The 5,690-nt window shown below is 38.8% G+C and overlaps 2 long non-coding RNA genes across 2 annotated transcripts; one reads left to right on the forward strand and one right to left on the reverse strand.

Annotated features, from left to right (window-relative positions):
• Nucleotides 1-771: 771 nt before the first annotated feature.
• Nucleotides 772-2,868, reverse strand: LOC132959434 (uncharacterized). The gene is made up of 3 exons (XR_009666998.1): nucleotides 2,851-2,868; nucleotides 2,486-2,585; nucleotides 772-828 (listed from the first exon to the last, which is right to left on the reverse strand). It is a non-coding gene; the product is annotated as an uncharacterized LOC132959434 (long non-coding RNA).
• Nucleotides 2,869-3,401: 533 nt separating this feature from the next.
• LOC132959427 (uncharacterized) lies at nucleotides 3,402-5,023 on the forward strand. Its single transcript, XR_009666992.1, has 4 exons — nucleotides 3,402-3,482; nucleotides 3,709-3,894; nucleotides 4,590-4,667; nucleotides 4,921-5,023. It is a non-coding gene; the product is annotated as an uncharacterized LOC132959427 (long non-coding RNA).
• The last annotated feature ends 667 nt before the right edge of the window (nucleotides 5,024-5,690 follow it).

Consider the following 5,690-nt stretch of genomic DNA (forward strand, 5'->3'; position numbering starts at 1 on the left):
CAGCTGCTCCTCCAGAGTTTTGTGGAGATGTATAAAGGGATTTGTGTCCTCACCTCGATGTCCTCGTCTCCATCATGTCTCCTTGTCATTGGCCTGAATGTTTGTGTGGGCGTCGGCCTGCGTGCTCTCCAGCTGTTTGCTGCGGTTCACCAGAGACTTGACCTCAGACTTGATCTTGCTGATGTAGAGCCGAGCTACGGTGAACTCCTCCTCCACCGCTGAGCCGTTCCCCTTTGACTCTGAGGACTGAGGATGAGGGGGAGGTTACAGACGTTGAGAGTGTGAAAGATGTGTGTGTGTATATAAATGTGTGTGTCCGTTCTCACAGCTCACAGACATCAGTGGTGCTGCTACGAGAGTAGGACCAGACACACACACACACACACACACACAGACACACACACACACACTCACACTCACACAAAACAGTCTGTATGTTTCTGCAGAACTCAAGATGAACACTTTCTCCTAAAACATATCTGTACTGTCTTGTGCTCGTCTGCCAGCTGCAGGTTGGTCTGATCTCTCTCCTCCACCTCTTGGCTCTTCTGGTCGTAGTTGACGGCGAGCTCCTCCAGCGCCTGCAGCACCTCCTTCACCTCCTCCTTGGTCAGCTGGTTCTCCGTTTGCAGCCGGCACAGCTCCTCCTGGGAGGGATGTATGGTCAGAGTGAGTTCATGCAAAAATGATCATCCTTAAGAAATCCATGTTTAAATTAAAATACTTGATATTTCTTTTGTATTTCATAGGCTGAGAGACAAACCTCCTCTGGTCCATCTTCTGCTCCTTGAGTTTGTCAGCCAGACTCTGTTGGTTGATCTCATCATCCTGTGAATTATTACAAGAAAAGGACATCAAGTAATAATAATTAAATGAATAATAATAATTGAGAAAATGAAAGTATTTGTATTTAGTTTGAATCTTTAAGCAGGTTGTCTTCTAATGTTGTGTCTTGTCTTTGACTTTAGTCTATTCTTGTCTTCCAGCTGTTTGTACAGGTTGCTGATGTCCTCCTCGTATTTGCTCCGCTCGTGGCAACAATATTATTTGACTTTTCTTTCACAAAGGTAAGAAGTATTTTCAGTTGAAAAAAACAGTTAGTTCATTTAAAATGAGTAATGTATCAGAATGTATCATTTACTTTTCACGTATTGTACAATCCTGTAAATGAGCCATAGATGCTCCTAAAGTAAAAGTCTGTGATATTCTGTGATCACAGACTGTGATATTATCAATGAACTTAATATTATGTTTGAATGTTAATGGAGCACATAAGGTAGGTGAAGAAGACTTATGAGCATATGAAAGCAACCTTTTTAACTTGTAAATGTTTCCTTTTAATTTATGTGTTTAATCTGAACTATCTCAATGAGCTGTAAAATGTACTCGTATCAAATATTTTAATCCTAATCAAAAAAAGCAGTTCAATGAAATTAATCATTTCAATTAAATCAATAAAAAGGTTTGTGGTATTTTCATTAAGAAAACCAAAGGAAAATAAACTAATTAAATTGATTAAAAGTTTGAAAAGGAAAATGAAGGAAAAGGTCTAAAGTAAAAATGCAGCTTTAATATAAATAATTTAGCAAACAATGATGTAAGACTCTAATTAAAGTTAAAGGTTTAAAATAAATGCATTATATCGTTTATAAACCACTTTATATAGAGAGGGCGCCCTCTGGTGGTCAGTTGTTGGTTACTGCACTTAAATAATAAATGAATCAGACTGCTGTTTCTTTGAGTAAATTAAACACAGAAAGCTGGATGAAGAGATTGTTGTCTTAGTTTACCTGTTAGCTTTTTTGGTTACTTGTTAGCTGTTGTTTTATTTACCTTTTAGCTGTTGTCTTGGTTACTTGTTAGCTGTTGTTTTATTTACCTTTTAGCTGTTGTCTAGTCTTTAATGTTTGTTGTTTTTATCTTTCAGCTGTAGTTTTGTTTAGTTATAGATTTAGTTTAAAGTTGTATTGTCCGTTTTCTTTGATTTGTGTGTTGGATGAAACTTACTTAACTTACTAAATATAATGTACTAAATATAATGTACTTACTATAATTTACTTAATAACTTTTTTTTTTTAATGACATACTAACCTAAATTCATTAATGGTCCATTGTTCATGACATAATATTTTATTTATTATATATACATATGGTCAATCATATATTAGGATAATATGGTTCAAAGTTAAAAGGAGCATCAGTGAAGTCACTAGAGACACTGTTTACATGATATGTGAATAAATATATGATAAAAGAAACTATTTATGTAGAAATGTCACTGTCTGCCTCTCCTCTCTCTGGATCTAGGTCATTGCTGAGTCCAGCCAGTGAGGCTCCAAACCTCCATGGAAATGTGAACAAAATGAGAGGAGATGTCGGTTTGAGGCGAACACACACAGACTGCACTGATGGTGAGAACTGGACGCAGATATCCATTTAAAAACCTGCAGGTTAGCGTGTGTTTTGGGTGCGAGCTGAACTGTACCTGTAGGTCTGTCTTGATGAGCGAGGCTCCTGCTTGGACCAGATAATGACAGATAGTTCTTTGACACAGGGACGCAGCTCGGTGAAGGACCGTCTCCCCCCTGGTCAACAGAAGAGAGAGAGAGAGAGACAACATCACCCGAGGAACAGACATCAACGGTGTCTGCTGCTTCTTTTGGTGTCTTGTGTTTATGATGGCACATATATCATCACATATAGACCGAACAGAGATCAGAGCACAGATACAGACACAGCATCATCATCTACACTCCGTTAACATTTAAATAAAGTGTTTAGCATTTTAAAAACCTCATGGTTTCAGTTCAATGTTAGATGTTTTCAAGCACAAATATAATCTGTACTTACTGCAGTTTTTCTGTAACGACTAAAAACTACTTAAAAGGCAGGGTTGGTGATTTTCTCCAGATCCACTTTTTAAGATTGTGGTTGAAATTGTCTTTTGGTCCTGACAATGAAAGCAATGAGCTGAGGTCTGCTTCTGGGTGCAGACGGAGCACTGAGGGAATACTACTTTTAGAAAATGATCAACCCTGCCTTTAACCCAGACAAGACTCTCTCTTACCTGCTTTTAGTAAAGTGTCTTGAGATAACATTTGTATTGAGTTGGCGCTCTACAAAATAAAGATTGATTGAACTGACTTATTGTTTTACAAGCCTGTCATTGAAAGTTTCCCATTTATTCAAACACTAGAATACAGAAAGAAAAAAACTACATATTCCTATTTTGAATAAAACTACATACATACCTATGATGAAAAGAACCCACATACATTCATTAATGGTAAATAAAACAACTACTAAGGATTCTTTTAATGAGCTACATCTGGTTATTTGGTATACTCTTAAAGGTACAGGTAAAGGTACTGCTACAGGAAGTGACTGTTCAAACAGGAAGTGCCCTGCCTATAAAGGAAGCAGGAAGTTGAGGGTTCCTTCTTTAATCTTCAAGACTGCACACAGCAGGCAGCAACAGAAATGTAAGTTCCTTCACTTTACTTAAGTTAAGGTTTAGCATGTAGCTTAACATTAGCCTTGTTATAATTTGTTGCGTATTGCATCTGATTGATGTAACATAACATGTGGCTTAGCATTAGCATGTAGCTTAGCATTAGTAACAACTAAGCTTTCTTTTGTCCTGTATTAGTTTATTGTTTATTGTAGAACTTTGGTAATGACTAAACTAAATGTTCTTGTGTCTTGTAGTTTTCACTCCTTCTTCAATCTGGTGAATAAATGAAAAGAGGAGTTTGTCTGACTGTCAACCTACGTGCACCAAACAGGTGGAGGACTGTACACACACCTGTGGAGGATGTAGAGGACCATCTCTTTACTTCCTGCACTGGCAGCGTGATGACGTCACCTGCAGCCGGACGAGTCGAGTGACGTGAGGTCGGCTCCCTTCAGGTGGTGCGGTGGCTCCCTCCTTCAGGTCCGGCGGTTCCCTTCTGGTGCGGTGGCTCCCTTCAGGTGCGGCGGCGGCTCCCTCCTTCAGGTGCGGCGGCGGCTCCCTCCTTCAGGTCCGGCGGTTCCCTTCTGGTGCGGTGGCTCCCTTCAGGTGCGGCGGCGGCTCCCTCCTTCAGGTGCGGCGGCGGCTCCCTCCTTCAGGTGCGGCGGTGGCTCCCTCCTCCAGGTGCGGTGGCTCCCTCCTTCAGATGCGGCGGTGGCTCCCTCCTTCAGGTGCGGCGGTGGCTCCCTCCTCCAGGTGCGGTGGCTCCCTTCAGGTGGTGCGGCGGCTCCCTTCGGGTGGTGCGGTGTGAAGGTCTGAAACTGTCACTCACCTTCTTTAAGTCTTTGTTCTTCACACACTCAACCAGCAGCTCTACAGAGAGAATGTTAAAAATGTTTGATTTGCATTTTAATTAAAAATAGAAACTGTTTTAAGTTTGTTCAATCGTCTAGTTTAATGTTAATGATTTTCTATTAGGAAACATGCTTATTGCTTAATATTAACTTTCATTCATCAGTCCATTTTTATTCACTCATCTCCAAATCACAAGGAAAGTTATCTCCAGACACTGTACAATAACAAACATTTGGTACGTTTCAACTAAGTGTGATGTGTTTTTTGTTTAAAACACTTTTAGGGGCAGCCTGACCAAAACAAGATGAAGAGCTGTTAACATGTATGCTACACCACGCTGCCTCACCTGCTTCAACATCTGGTGAGTATTTTTCTTGGTTATTGTTTTTATTTTAACTGTTTGAGTCAGTCATATTCTTTAAAATTTTAATCTTAACTCTCCTTGATGTAGATGTAGCGATTCTCTTGACCTAATTAAATGATTAAAAATTAGTATCAGAATGGCCCGTTTACTTTTCACGTATTGTACAATCCTAGCTGTAAATGACCCATAGATGCAACCTGAACTGAACTTTAAACCCTGATGTCTTTGTTTCTTGTGTCTGATATTCCAGGTGTTTCCTCGCTCTGAGAACTCTGATCTGTGCTGCAGCTGGAAGGATTTTCTTTGGATTAAAGTTTACCTGTTAACTAACTTGTAGCTTTTCTGTGCAGTTTTCTTTATAGATTTAAAGTTTTATTGTCTGTTTTCTCTTTGCCACTTTCATAATAAATAAAATGTTAAACTCTTAATTTGTCTCATGTTTGTGTTGTCAGCATCTTTAATTCCTAAAGTTTTGTTGTAGTTGTTTCCTCCTTTGTCACACACAGCTGTGACCTTGTTTGAATATTTTATTATAAAATTTAATGTAATTAAAGACTACAATAAACAAGTTTCCTCAAACAGACATGAAAGCTGTAAACTACTATAAATAAAACACAGCTGGCAGATAACCAGAACCTGATCACAGATGTAACACATCTCTCTCCTCCAAAGGTACAGAAGTCACTATGATGCAGAATGAACACAGCAGTAGTTTTATTACAATAAAATATTGAACAGACATGAACTGTGTTTTTTCTATACATCAGCACAATACAATAAGGCGTCACAGACGTCCCCATTGGGTAGGAGCTCAATGCTTTCTTAATGTTGTTTTATTATGTTCCAGGTTTAGGTCGTATAGATGTTTAGACTCAGTTATTTTAATCATTTCATCCTTTTTGTAGTGGAGGAACATCAGGTGTTTAATTAAATAAGGATTATAAAAATGTAGTATTTCATTAAACACCTGATGATCCTCCAAAAAGGATGAAATGATTAAAATAACTGAGTCTAAACATC

This window comes from Labrus mixtus, chromosome 24 (assembly GCF_963584025.1).
Source record: "Labrus mixtus chromosome 24, fLabMix1.1, whole genome shotgun sequence".
Lineage (NCBI taxonomy): Eukaryota > Metazoa > Chordata > Actinopteri > Labriformes > Labridae > Labrus > Labrus mixtus.